Here is a 14,762-nt window from a genome sequence, read left to right as displayed (position 1 = left end):
GGAAATTAATACATACAATTCTACTTGTGGGTTCTATGAACTGACATCAATGGGCTCAGCTTCTTCCCATTATAGTTTCATCTTAAGAATACAGTGAGCTGGCCTCCCTCTGCCCAAGCCCCCCCCCATAGAAGTTCCACCTTATCACCTCTGAGGAAGCAGCCCCAGCAGCAACAGATTTTCAAGCCCACTTCACCCCTCCCTTTTTGTAATGGCTGCCCCTGTGTCCCCGCGGCCCGGCTGATGTGGCCTCAGGGACCAGCACTGGGCCGCGGACTGGGCGTTGGGGAACCCTGATCTAAACAGAATTGTGTTGCAAACAAGTGGACACTTTAAAATAGGATTATGTGTGGGGTATCCTTAATCCAGATAATTTAGTTTAACTGGCTTGCAGATAGACTAGAAATCTGTCTTCTGTAAGTCCATATCTCCATCTTAAGTGGTAACGTATGAGTAGTATGTATAGGGTGACATCAGCTGATGTGGAGAAAATGTGTGAAGTTCTAGGGGAAAGTGCATAGGTGATGGAAGGTTCTTTTTCTGCTCACTTATTAACTGAAATAACCTGCATTTTACCTTCATAAAGAAAAGAAGAAATATACAGTAATTTGGATTTAACTAAAGCTTACTGGCTTGTAATTTGAGGTATTTAAGAACAAAATTATTTTCAAAGGATCAAACAGGTGGAAAATAAGTAGGAAAAAGGGTCATTATGAAACCAGGTACATACAGTACAGTAGTGCAGAAGACACTAAATGAGACACCTGGTTTAGGAATTTAGACTTTACTCCGGAAGAACCAAAGTGGTTTTTAAAAAATTCATTTGGGCAGAAGGCTTTGGACTTGCATCATCTTCTGAATCCTACCCTGTTTCCCTGAAAATAACTCAACCTGAAAATAAGCCCTAGTCTGATTTTTCAGGATGCTCATAATATAAGGGCTACCCCAAAAATAAGCCCTAGTTAAATGAAACCTCGCCCTCCACCATTGTGCAGCAACCAGAAGATGACATGACTGTATTTAAATAAATGTAGATTATACATGGAAAAAAATAAAACATCCCCTGAAAATAAGCCCTACTGTGTTTTTGGAGCAAAAATTAATATAAGACCCTGTCTTATTTTTGGAGAAACACAGTATAATTTTGATTATCTTGTAAATTTTTACTGGTTTTGTAAGTGTTATTCAATAGAATGATCGCGTCTCTATAGAGGAAAAAATAACAAACATTTATATAGACTCATCAACAAAAGTGGGTAAAATGGTATAATGGATTCACACTGACATAGATTTTAATATTAGCTTTTATGATAGTGTGGCATTGGTGACATTGCTGTGGAATATAATTTGACAGTGAATGCCTTTGCTTGCTCACCCTCTTCTCTGTTAGAACATCTAGTCACAGAGGTAAAAATATATAAAATAAACTGGGGAAAAATACTGTCTTTTAATAGCATCACCAAATTTGCCACTTGTAGCAATCTCCTTTTCAAAGGGACATGGTGGCGCTGCAAGAAGACCAGCAGTCGTAAGTTCGAATCCATGCGACAGAGTGAGCTCCTGTTGCTTGTCCCAGCTCCTGCCAACCTAGGAGTTGGAAACATGTAAAAATGTGAGTAGATAAATAGGTACCACCACAGTGGAAAGGTAACAGCGTTCCGTGTCTAGTCGCGCTGACCACGTGACCATGGAAACTGTCTTCGGACAAACACTGGCTCTACGGCTTGGAAACGGGGATGAGCACCGTGCCCTAGAGTCAGACACGACTGGACTAAATGTCAAGGGGAACCTTTATCAAGTATTCTTCTAGTGTGAGAATATGGCTTACTTGCCTTTAGTCTAAAGAGCGGTAGGTATATACAGTAGTCATAATTTAATGCAGGTTTGCATATAATTACTTACCTTAATGCTTAAAATGACAATTCCATGTAGGTTAGAGAGTGGATTGGTGTAAAAGAGCTGAAGAGCTCCATCTGTCCGAGAAAAAATGTAGCTGGCTGATGCAAGAAGGCCATCCCTCAGCAACCCAGTAAAACTCTGTGCAAGCCAATCGCTTTTATGTTAAGGTATGTTTATGTGGAAGATAGGAGGTCCATGGGGTCACGAAGAGTCGGACACGACTAAACGACTAAACGAACAAATGATGTGGTTCCCAAAAGAAAGCAGTTCCCTCAAAGTGGCTTGTAGTTGGGAAATTATGAGCTGCATTCCAATAAACATTTCAATTCTTAAAACTAAAAACATTTTAAAAGCCCTTTGTGGGTTATTTTAATGCTGCATAGTGTTGAGGGGATGAGAGGGAGAGCTGGGTATTGCTCAAGCACGCACCCCGTCCCGGATGTGATCTGAACAACAGCCATGAAACTTTTTGGATTCTAATATATAATTTTCCGAACTCCCCTCAAAATCTTGGTGCACAGCCTGAGGAAGATGAATTATCATCAAAAGCTATCCATCCCCTTTGCTTGATTTTTTAAAAGTACAGTAGTCTGATAAAGGCACCTGCTCATGCATTTGTATTGTTCTGGAGACCACACAGCCTTTTCCTGAAGTTTGCTTTTCAACAACAATTTTCAAAGTGCGGATTGCAAACTTTATGTTGCTATGGAAGCTGAATTCTCATCAAATGCCACCACTGACATAAATGTGAAATCTTTCCTCTCTCCACACAAAGCACTCTCCACAAGCTTTTGTTTGTTTGTTTGTTTGTTTGTTTTACTGTTGTGAGCAATGTGGGAGGGGGGAAAGTATTTTCATAGTCCTAGTGTCTCATTTTTCACCCTTTACACATCAACTATTAGAGTACCTTGATTATTATAGTACTATCATGAAGTGTGTTTCCATGGATTAGGGAAGTAAATTGTTGGCAAAGACTTTGAGCTTCTATATTACAAACATATTGCGAGTGCCTGTTTTCCAAACAGTTGGTTCTCACTGTGTTTCCACCAGCATTTAGCTGAGACAAATCCTGAAACTTCTTCCTTTTTTCTTTCTGTATGAAAATGCATCATCAACAGAAATAGCCTCCTTCTCTCCTGACTGCAATGGGGTGAAAAAAAGTCTATGTGCTTCTATTCCGGCTCTAGTGGTACTGAAAATATCTGACATATGTAGATACCTGAAATATAGATGCATTTCTTATGGATTTAAGCCTTGTGTCCTATTTGTCAAGAATCCTGTTGGAGCCCTTTTTTTCAGTAAGGTAGTGTAAATATGCAAACACTTCTTTCAAGTATGAATTTGTATTGTAACAAATTTCCAGCATTTAAATTACAGTGGATTATCCAGGGCTGTTTGTGAAATCAAGTCTTTGCCTGAATGTCTCTCAGTTTCCTATTCCAGCCCCTTTGAAACTGACTTTTATGTTGAATCAATTTCAGCTTTTCATGCAATATCGCTTACTTGCATTAGGAAGTGTGCTACTCTTTCCACTGACATACGGATGATGCTAGTTACATTTTCTTTTGTACTCTCTTACCATATGACAAAAAAGTCAGCCTTTCTATGACAGCGCAACGAGTAAATACTCTTTAACATTCAAGCAAATGATGTTCCATTGCAAAGAAAACTGTGCTAGGGGAAAGGATAGGAAAGATTATTCAGCATTTTTGAAACTGCCCTGGACCCTTCCATTTGTTAGGGATAAAAGGCAATATTACTATGGAAATGTCTGACTTACAATGCAATCCAGTACATATTTATTCATTTTGTTCAACAAGATTTACATCAGAATAGTGTGCATAGGATTGCAGTCTTTGTAAGAGACTTCAAGTATTGTCAAGAGGAAAGGGCTGACTTTGATGGACTTCTATTGCTTGTACATAAGATATTTATTTTTGTGAAATCTGAAACTAAAAGATCTTTCAGAGATGTAGATCTTGAATTTCATTCTGTTCTAACACGTAAATAGTTCTAATGTTTCGTGTAGGCTTTTTTGGTTGAGAGATCTTTATTGCTTTTTACATTTTCTTCTAAAAAACCTTTTATAAATCCTTTGAATGTAGGATATAAAATATTCTCATGGAAGAAAAAAAAGGCTATTGCCTGGGATTCCAGTTTAGAAATAAATATACGGAATATAATTAGATCATTTTTCAGATATAATGGCCTAGAATTTGGTGCTGAAAACAGAGTTTAATTATTAATTCTATTGCAGTAGGCTTACAGCAGGTGGCGTGTACAGGCATACAAATGGTTGTTGTGATTTAATGCTTTAATGTTGGCAGTTTCCTAACGTGCTGGATCACACAGTTCTTAGCATCCCCAGCTAGGACAGCTTTGACCATGCCAACTGGGAGTGCTGTGAGTTGCAGTCCAACACACCCTGGAGGCCATCAGGTTGGTCAAGGCTGCTACAGGAATCATAGAATCGTAGAATAATGGAGTTGGAACAGGTCAGCCTCCTGCTCAATGCAGGAATCCAAATCAAAGTAAATCTGACAGATGGTTGTCTAATTTCCTCTTGAATGCCTCCAGAGTTGGAACATTCACCACTGGATGGGTTTAAATGAGCAGTGAAGACGTGGCTCTTCCGCCAGGCTTTCCCTGAGCATTAAGTTTTTGATATTTCAGCTTCCCTTTTATCATCCTTTTTGCCATCCTTTCATCATCTTTTTATCATCTTCATTGCCATCTGTCTTAATTTATCCTACTAGTTATTATACCTGTTGAATGTTTGTATTATCTTATTTTTATCATGTTTTGATACTGTGTTGTTTGTCATGTTGTTAGCTGCCCAGAGTGGCCTGGTTGCCAGATGGTGCGGGGTATAAATCCAAGGAATGGATGGATGGATGGATGGATGGATGGATGGATGGATGGATGGATGGATGGATGGATGGATGGATGGATGGATGGATGGATACATACATACATACACACATGCATACATGCATACATACATACATGCATACATGCATGCATGCATGCATGCATACATACATACATACTCTAACCAGTTAGGAAGTTTTCCTGTAACTTGAGACCATTATTATATGTCCTGAACTCTGGGATGATCAAGAACAAATCCTGCCCCTCCTTTGTATGACAGTCTTTCAAGTATTTGAAAAGTGCTATCATATCTCTCCCCGGTCTTCTTTTTTAAAAGATAAACATGCTCAGTTCTTTTATTATTTCTCTTGAATGCCTGCAGCGTTGGAGTGCTCATCACCTCCTGAGGTCATTGTTTCCATTGTCATACTGCTTTAACAGTTAGGAAGAGTTTCCTGATCTACAGCCTAAATCTGGTTTCCTGCAGCTTGAGTCCATTATTACATGTTCTGTACTCTGCAATTACTGAAAAAAGATCTTGCACTTCCTCTGTATGATAATATTTCAATTATTTAAAAATGCTCTTATATCTCCCCATACTCTTCTATTCTCAAGGCTAAACATGCTCACTTCTTTCAGTCTTTCCTCATAGGGCATGGTTTCCAATCCACTGATAATGCTTTTTGACTTCCCCCGAACTTGTTCCACTTTGTCAGCATCCATTTTAAAGTGTGGTGGCTGGAACTGGACACAATAAAATGAGGACTAACCAGTGCCAAATAGACAGGAAGTGGTACCTCATGGGATTTGGAGACTATAGTTCCATTAATGCAGCCTAAAATAGTATTTGTCTTTTTTTGCAGCTGCATTGCATTGTTGGCTCATTTTTCAGCTTGTGATCTACTACAATTCCAAGATAGTTCTCGCTCGTAGTATTATTGAGCCAGGTATCCCCCATCCTGTAACTGTGTGTTTTTTTCCCCTTAGGTGTAGAACTTTGCATGTATCCCTGGTAAATTCCAATTTGTTGTTTTTCAGCCTAGTGCTCAAGGAGGTGGTCATTATCTTTACAATAGGCTTGTGATTTTCCAGAATGAGGTATGACTGCTTGGAGTTGATGGCCTTGTAGGCCCCTTCCAACTGCACTTTTCTATGATTCTATGACCTTCTGTGGCCTGTTTGCAAGATACTTGATAGGCAAAATCATTTCCATCTGACGTTATCCTTGGTTCCAGTTTTGTCCCATTTGTGTCTGGACTTGTGGTCTAACAGGAACAAAGTTTTCGGAACTTGCTCTGGAACCCTTCCTCGCATGACCAATGCTGGTTGGATTTATCCAGGCTCTATGTGATGTCTCTGAACTAGGAGATACAGTACTTCAAGGTTCCTGGTCTTCAATTTCTATGAAAATATCAACTCTCTAAAGAATTCTTAGGCATACTGGATATGGTGTATTCCTATAGGAGTATCATGTGTAATATTTAAGAACTTATCATTCTAGTTGACAACTGTAGTCAAGAGAAAGATGAATTCTCTTGATTCTTCCAGATATCTCAGCAGATTTTAAAACCATTGGCCACATTATCCTTTTGGTCTTCCTGAGAATAGAAAGGAAATTACTTTTCCTATGTATCAGGTAGGATGCTTCCACCATCATCCTTCCCCATGGTGCAAGGGACTATTTCATATGATAATTTCATATTGACATTGTTTTTGGAGTTCAGTGTCACCACAATGCTGGTGGCACAATGACATCCTTCTCTTCACCCCCAAACTTGGTGCAGGTAGGACAGCATATGGTTCTCCAGATGTTGTTGAGGTAAAGCTCCCATCATCCCTCATTGGTTCTGGCTGGAGCTTCAAGTGCAAAATACAGTATTTGGAAGCCAAATATTCTCCAGCCTTAATTAAGTAGAACAGAGAACAGAATGCCACAACATAAAATGCATATATGTAACATGCACAGTACATGACACAATGTACAGTGGTGCCCTGCATGACGACGATAATCTGTTCTGGGAAAATCGCTGTTAAGCAAAATCATCGTCATGCAAAAAACAATTCCCCATTGGAATGCATTGAAACCCATTTAATGTGTTCCAATGGGGAAATTACCTCGTTGTCCAGCGAAGATCGCCCATAGGGGAAGCCATTTTCCGAGCGCCGATCAGCTATTAAAATGGCTGCCCTGCGAATCATGGGTCCGGAAAACACAGGGCAGCCATTTTAGGAACCCGACGAAGATCGTCGCCTTGGAAATAAACAGTCTGCGAAGCATGGACCTAATCGTCGTCAAGCGGAATTCCCCCATAGGAATTACTGTTTTGCGAATCGCTATAGTGATCACAAAAAGTCACCATCCTGTGGATTTGTCGTACAGCAGGGTCGTCGTCTAGCGAGGTACCACTGTACACAGCAGAAAATACAACATATACAGAGTACACAGGTTAATATAAAACTCTTCTGTAGTCATGAGACAATTAGTACCACTGGAATCCACACAGAAGGCATACATGGATAGCTATATTTTCAACATGAGTCTAAAACGAAAACTAAAGGAGCATGTTAAATCTCTGAGGGAAGACATAACATTAAATGATCTGCTCCAAATAACTGAACAACGCACCTGATAAGTATTTGGAGCTCCCAGGAAGGCCCGTATAAGTGACCTTGTTTAAATCATTTATTTATTTATACATTTATATATTGTCTTTCCCCCTGTGTAAGGAATTTAGGGTTTTTTTAAAAAAAATTAAAGGTATATAAAACATAATAAATATGCCATTAAAAGGTCATTAAACAAAAAAGAAATTAAAACATATATCAATATTAAAATGCCATAATTACTGCTCACCACTGCATAAAGGCCTCAAATTTAGATGTCAAGTGCCTGCTTAAAGGAGTATTTTTGCCAACTGGAAAAAGGATAGCAAGGAGGGGGTCCCAAAATGCCTCCCGAGGAAGGGCATTCCATAATCTGGGAAGAGACAATGGGACAATTCTCTCTTGTGTTCTCAGCAGGTGAACCTGTGAATGTGGTGGGACCAAGGGAAGGGCTTCTTCTGACGATCTTAACACTCATGGGCCTCAGATGGGGAAATAATGGTGTTTCAGATAGTTTGGACCCAAGCCATTTAGGGCTTTATAGGTCAAAGCCAGCTCTTTGAACTTGGCCTGGAAATGCACCGGAAACCAAAGAAATTTCAGGATCAGTAGGTCTATAAGGGAAAGATGTAACCTGGAACCAGTTTTTTTATTAAGGCTTTAAACAAATAGCAAAACTTAGGAGTCTTAGTAAATTGGCAGTCAGTGCAATTCCTTCAGCAATGGTGTTATGCACTGCCAACATGTTACCCTGGCAATCTAGTCAAAACATCTGTACCACCAGCAGTTTTTGTGTCAGCCTTAAGGGTAGTAGCCTCATACAGAATATATTGCAAAACTCCAGCCTTGAGATTATCAGTGCTTTTTCAAGAATGACAACAACTGGCATGTTAGCTAAAGCTGATAAAAACACTCCAAACCATAGTCTCTGGGTCTTTGGTAACAAAGATGGACCTCAGACTTGCACATTTGATATTTTAGAACAGTGCTTCCCAACTTTGGGTCCCCATATGTTCTTGGACTTCAGCTTCCAGAAATCCTGGTCAGCACAGCTAGTAGTGAAGGCTTCTGGGAATTTTAGTTCAAAGACATCTGGTGGACCCAAGGTTGTGAACCGTGGCTTTAGATGAATGCAACCCCATTCAGTACGGTAGTCTACTGCAGTAGTCCCGAACCTTGGGCCTTTAGATGTTCTTGGACTTCAATTCCCAGAAATCCTGGCCAGCAGAGGTGGTGGTGAAGGCTTCTGGGAACTGTAGTCTAAAAAAACATCTGGAGGCCCAAGGTTGGGGACCACTGGCTGGATGTGAGAACCACTCTCCCAGAAAGCCTCCATTTTGTCAGGATTCAGCCTCATTTCATCCAACCCACAAATGCAAAACTTTTACTTGTAAACCTGTCCTGATTGAGAAGCAAAAGATAAATGTTTTACTGTCATCAGCATAATGGTGACATTTTGCTCCGTATTTCCTAATGGCCGCTACCTTCTGTTAGAGCTATGAGACAGATCCTTTATCATCTCTCTTAATCAGATCATGCTGTTTGTTCTCATTTTTAAATGAAGTTGTCTCGTATGATATAAAAATAGCTTTTTATAAAGTACATTTTATAAAGTTCTTTTATAACATCCTTAATGAAGATGGTGGGAATGGGTGTGTTTCTGCCTTTAGAGTAGAAGTGAGGAGTTGTTTATAATGTTCCCGTGTAATGAGCTATGTATTAATGAATTAATTATAAACTTCTGGGAGCAATGTAGCAGACTTCAAAATCAAATGTATCTCCAGGCTCACGGTTATCGGTATATCTGCTCAAAACACATTTCAAAGGTGCCACTTGCTAGCTAATACACACAGATTGTATAATATTAGTATTATATAGTAAATTATATGTTGCAGAGGACTATGAAGTAAATGTTTCTTTCAAACAAATCTGATGAATTTTACCAAATTTTACTATAGGTAATTATTTATTTAATGTATTTATTTAAAATACAGTGGTGACTTGAGTTGCGAACTTAATTCATTCTGGATGATGGTTGTAACTCAAGTTGTTTGCAAGTCAAGACTGTAGTAAGTCGAGGCACCACTGTATTTTTACCCTGTCTTTCTCCTTAAAAGGACCCAAGGTGGCTTACCATCACATGCTTATGTATTTTATCCCACTTACACTTATTCTGAGTTCTCAGTGTGGTGTAAGAGATTGAGTGATGGACTAGGACTCTGGAGAATAAGGGTTTGAATCCCCACTTAGCTGTGGAAACTGACTGAGGGAGTGGACCTGATAAAACCACTCCTTAAATATCTCACTTACTTTGAAAGCCCTGTTAGGGTCACTATAAGTCTGTTCCTACTTGACAACATGCAACAACAACACTTAATAGCAGTCATCTAGGAAAAAATATGGTATAAGAAAAGCATGCTAGAGGCATTCAAGAAAAAAATGGACTACCATCTGTGAGATCTGCTTTGATCTGGATTCCTGCACTGTCCACGGAGATTGGACTCGATGGCCTTATAGGCCCCTCCCAACTCAGTCATTCTATAATTATACTCATTCTATAATTGCCTAAAGTTACCACTCTCAAAAGATTATTTTCAGATTATGGTAAATGACAATAGAAACTACCGTACTTTCTCCTAAGGGTGGAATTCTGCCATCGGCTGCAGGTCATGAGTTTGGAACAAGGTGTTCTAAATTCAAAATTCTGCATAATCACCAGGCTCATTTGGTATCCTCAGACTAGTCAGTACTTCTTAATCAATCCACCTTTAAAATGGAGAGAATCATGTAAATCAGTCAAGTATATTGCTGGTGCATGCAAGTAAAGAAATAATGACAGGCACATATAGGGGATTTGGGCTGTATTCTCATGAGACGGCTGTTGGTTTTTTGTATTCATTATGGCACACACATAATTCAATCCATTATGGCACTATCAGAATCTCCCACAAACGACACATTATCATCTGATTTGCATAAGTGTTATTTTGTTCATTGCTATGGATTTATTGCAGTAGAAAATGAGATTCATAGAAGAACTTAACATTTTATTTATTATTTATTTATTTATTTATTTAATTTATATCCCGCCTATCTAGTCGTGGTGGACTACTCTAGGCGGCCAACAACAGAGATAAAATACAATAACATAAAACAGCATAATTACAACAACAATTAAAAATAGGGAAACAATAAAGGAGAGAAGAAAATCAAAAGTAATCTGGAGAGAAGGCCTGCCGAAACATCCAAGTCTTTAATAGGTTCTTAAAGGTGCCCAGCGAGGGAGCTCTGCGAATGCCAGGAGGTAAGTTATTCCAAAGGCGAGGAGCCACCGCCGAGAAGGCCCTATTTCTTGTTTTCTCTTTTCGGGCCTCCCTCGGCGTTAAGCTCCTCAGCCTCACCTCCTGGCTCGCCCGTGTGGCCCGGGTAGAACTTGGTGGGAGTAGGCGTTCCGCCAGGTATCGAGGCCCTAAACCGTTTAGGGCTTTATACGTAAGCGTTAACACTTTGAAGTCGATGCGGAACCTGATGGGCAGCCAATGCAATGCGGCCAGAGTGGGCGAAATATGTTGGAATTTTTTCACTCCACTGAGTAATCTGGCCGCCGCATTCTGCACCACCTGTAATTTCCGCAGCAACCTCAAAGGAAGCCCCACGTAGAGCGCATTACAGTGGTCTAATCTTGAGATTACGAGCGCGTGTACTAAGATGGTGAGCGCCCCCACATCCAGGTAGGGCCGCAGCTGGGCTATCCGCCTGAGGTGAAAAAAGGCGGTGCGGACCACCGACGCCACCTGTGACTCCATGGAGAGCACCGGGTCCAGATGGATCCCCAAGCTGCGTACACCATCCTTTGCAGGGAGAGTCACCCCCCCAAAAGAGAGGGAGTTTCCCAAATCCCCAACTGTGGGAGGGCCCACCCTCAGTACTTCCGTCTTGTCCGGGTTCAGCCTAAGCCCGTTCTCCTGCATCCATTCCAGTATAGTCCCCAGGCAGCGCTGAAGGCACAGAATGGCTTCTCCTGCGGTTGGCGAAAAGGAGATGTAGAGCTGCGTGTCGTCCGCATACTGGTGACACGAAGCACCACACCCCCTGATGACCCCACCCAGCGGCCTCATATAGATGTTAAATAGCATTGGGGAGATAATCGACCCCTGTGGAACCCCACAATTGAGGCTCCATGGGGCCGAGACTCTCTCCCCAAGCTGAACTCTCTGGGGGCGGTCCTCCAAGAAGGAACGGAGCCAGGACAATGCCAGGCCACCTATTCCCAACTCGGAGAGCCTCCCCAGGAGGATACCGTGGTCAATGGTATCAAAGGCCGCTGAGATGTCGAGGAGGACCAACAGGGACACTTTGCCCCTATCGGCCTCCCTCAATAGGTCATCACACAGGGCGACCAAAGCCGTTTCTGTGCCGTGGCGCGGCCTGAAGCCCGACTGGAATGGATCCAGGGCATCTGTTTCATCCAGGAGCGCTTGAAGCTGGTCGGCCACCACCCTCTCGACTACCTTGCTAAGGAAAGAAACATTGGCGACGGGCCTGTAGTTGCCAGTTTCGTCCGCCGCCAAACTAGGTTTCTTCCTGATGGGCCTAATGAGTGTGTCCTTCAGGGCAGATGGAAATCTGCCCTCAAGGAGAGACCCATTTATTATAGCCGTGGCCCACTCCGTTGTTAGCGGCCTGGCTGCTTTGATTAGCCAGGCCGGGCAAGGGTCCAAAGAGGAGGTGGTGGCACGACAGCGGTCAAGCGACCTGGAGACAGTGTCAGGCGTAACAGGCTGAAAGGTATCCATATCACCGGGCAAGACGAAGTGCTGGACATCTCAGCTCGACTCACTGTGCTCAAAAAAGGAGAGAGGTCCCGGCGGATGGCCTCCACTTTTGATTTAAAAAATGCTGCAAATTGGTCCGGTGAAAAACTAGGGGGAGGCCCATCGCCCGGACCAATTCCGGAGAGGTCACGTACTATACGGAATAACTCCGCCTGCTGGTTGGACGCCTCGCTTATCCGGTTAGCGAGGTATGATCTACTAGCAGCCTTTACCTTAGCAAGATAAAGGTTAGTAGCGACCCTGACAGCTATCCTATTGAAATCCGTCGGGACCTTTCTCCATTTGCGCTCTAGCCGTCTCCTGACCCGCTTCCTCGCCCGGAGGTCCCGGTTAAACCAGGGTGCCGGGCGGTCTCTGCAACGGAGAGGGCGTTTAGGTGCGATCATGTCAACAGCCCTAGTCGCGGCAGCAAACCAGCCATCCACCAGAGCCTCGACAGGAGCGCCAGCCAGGTCAGCCGTAACACCTCTCATGGCATCCTGGAATCCAACCGGATCCAGTAGCCTTCGAGGGCGGACCATAACAATAGATCCCTGCTCCCTGCAGGGGGGGAGAGCCATTTTAATGGTACACTTTATTAGGTGGTGGTCCGACCATGACAAGGGTACCGACTCAAGGTCAGTCACCATCGGACCACTCTCGCTCCCATTAGTGGAAAAAACCAAGTCAAGTGTGTGGCCACCCACGTGGGTGGGGCCGTTAACATGTTGGGACATGTTCAAGAAGGCCATTGTCTCCAAGAACTCAAGAGCTGGCCCGGAGGTCTCTGCCCCCACATGCACGTTGAAATCCCCCAAAACCAATAGGTTCGGGGAACTCAGCAGTGCCGCGGAGACAAAGTCCACCAGCTCCGGTAAGGAAATGGCTGGGTCGCGGGGAGCTCGGTAACCCAGCAAGATCCCAATACCATCCCTGGCCCCAATCGACACGTGGAGGGCCTCAAGACCCGGCTTTACCACTGAGGAGCGCCTAGCGACCTCCAAGTTGGATTTGTGGACAATGGCTACTCCCCCCCCGACCCTCCAGTCTACCCTGGTGTTGGACAGCATAACCGGGCGGGCAGATGAGTGCTAGAGGGGGACCCCCCTCTCCGCCAATCCATGTTTCGGTTATGCAAGCCAGGTCTGCATCCTCCTCCAGGATAAGGTCGTAGATTACCTGGGCCTTATTGGATACAGACCTGGCATTCAACAACACCAGGCGTAGGGTGGAAGGCTGACTGGTCTGGCTGCCTCGATACTGGGGGCTGGTCACGGTCTCAGAACAATGTACAGCCTTCAGACATCTGTTCATCGTTCTTCTTGCACGAGTGGGGACCGTGCCAACGCCATAACGCCCTCTACCCGTGACCACAGAAATGTTTTGGGGTCCCTCGCTGGGAGGGCAGGCCGTCCATTCCATGTCAGAGGGGAAAGGAAGGGAGGGAAAAAGAAAGGGGGGGAGAAAAGCAGGAAAGGAGGGGAAAAGGAGAAAAGAAAATTAAAAGAAAATTTACTTAATACAACTAAGTCAAATAAAAAAAAGAAAATTAACCATATACAGTAAGACAGTGCACAAAAATGATATACATAAAGTAAATAAACATAAATTGAATACAGTTAATAATAATACAAATAAATCAAATAATAAAAGAAAAATAAACCATATACAGTGCATGCAAAAAAAATACATGGCATACCACCCAGGGCCAGGCTTCCGGCTTTTATGGCCTCCCTCCCCTCCCAGCCAGGTGGCTGATGTTATGGAAGCGGGTGGGGTGGCCTGAAGCAGCATCAGCAGTAGCAGCAGGGTCCCAGTCCTGAAGAAGGCCAGGGAGTGCAGGCCAGAAATTCTCCCAGACACGTCTCTCACTCCGTGCCTGGGGATGACAGATACTGCAGGCAACTCCCCCGATGTCAGGAACGCTGGTCTATTTGGAATATCTTCAGAATCTCTCAGCCGGCACAGCGACTGATTTTATTGGCTAGGTAATTCTGGGAGTTGCACTCCAAGAAGGCCCGATGTCCAAATTTTTGAATACCCAAATTTCCTGTACACATATCGGATGCAGTCTCACGTAGCAATAAGAACCACAGTTAAATCAATTTAAAAGCATTATTTTAAGCATTATTTAACTCAATTTATAACTTCACGGGTACACGATCCACAGGTTAAATCAATTTATAGGGGGGGGGGCAAAGCAAGTTTTTTCAACTGGCTGGCAGAGGCTTTTAACAATACCTCACTTCTAAATCGATTTAATGTGGTTTTGTGACAGTGAACACTGCTGTCATTTTAATTTGTGCCCATGTGGATTTTGGGTGGCAGGGGCACTGCTGTTTTTTTATTTATTTATTTATTTATTTATTTATTTATTTATTTATTTATTTATTTATTTGATTTATACCCCGCCTATCTGGACTACTCGTTTTTCCTTTAATTTTCTAAAAAAAATTCTCTCCTAAAAAGTTTATCACTAAATCACTTTATCATTTTGTTTGGCAGTACAACCACCTACCCCATTCTCTCCATTCAGCCAATGAAGGAGCTGGAGGAGCAGCAGAAGACCCGCAG

The sequence above is a fragment of the Pogona vitticeps genome, chromosome 1 (genome assembly GCF_051106095.1).
Source record: "Pogona vitticeps strain Pit_001003342236 chromosome 1, PviZW2.1, whole genome shotgun sequence".
NCBI lineage: Eukaryota > Metazoa > Chordata > Lepidosauria > Squamata > Agamidae > Pogona > Pogona vitticeps.
Note: the sequence above shows the minus strand (reverse complement) of the source record.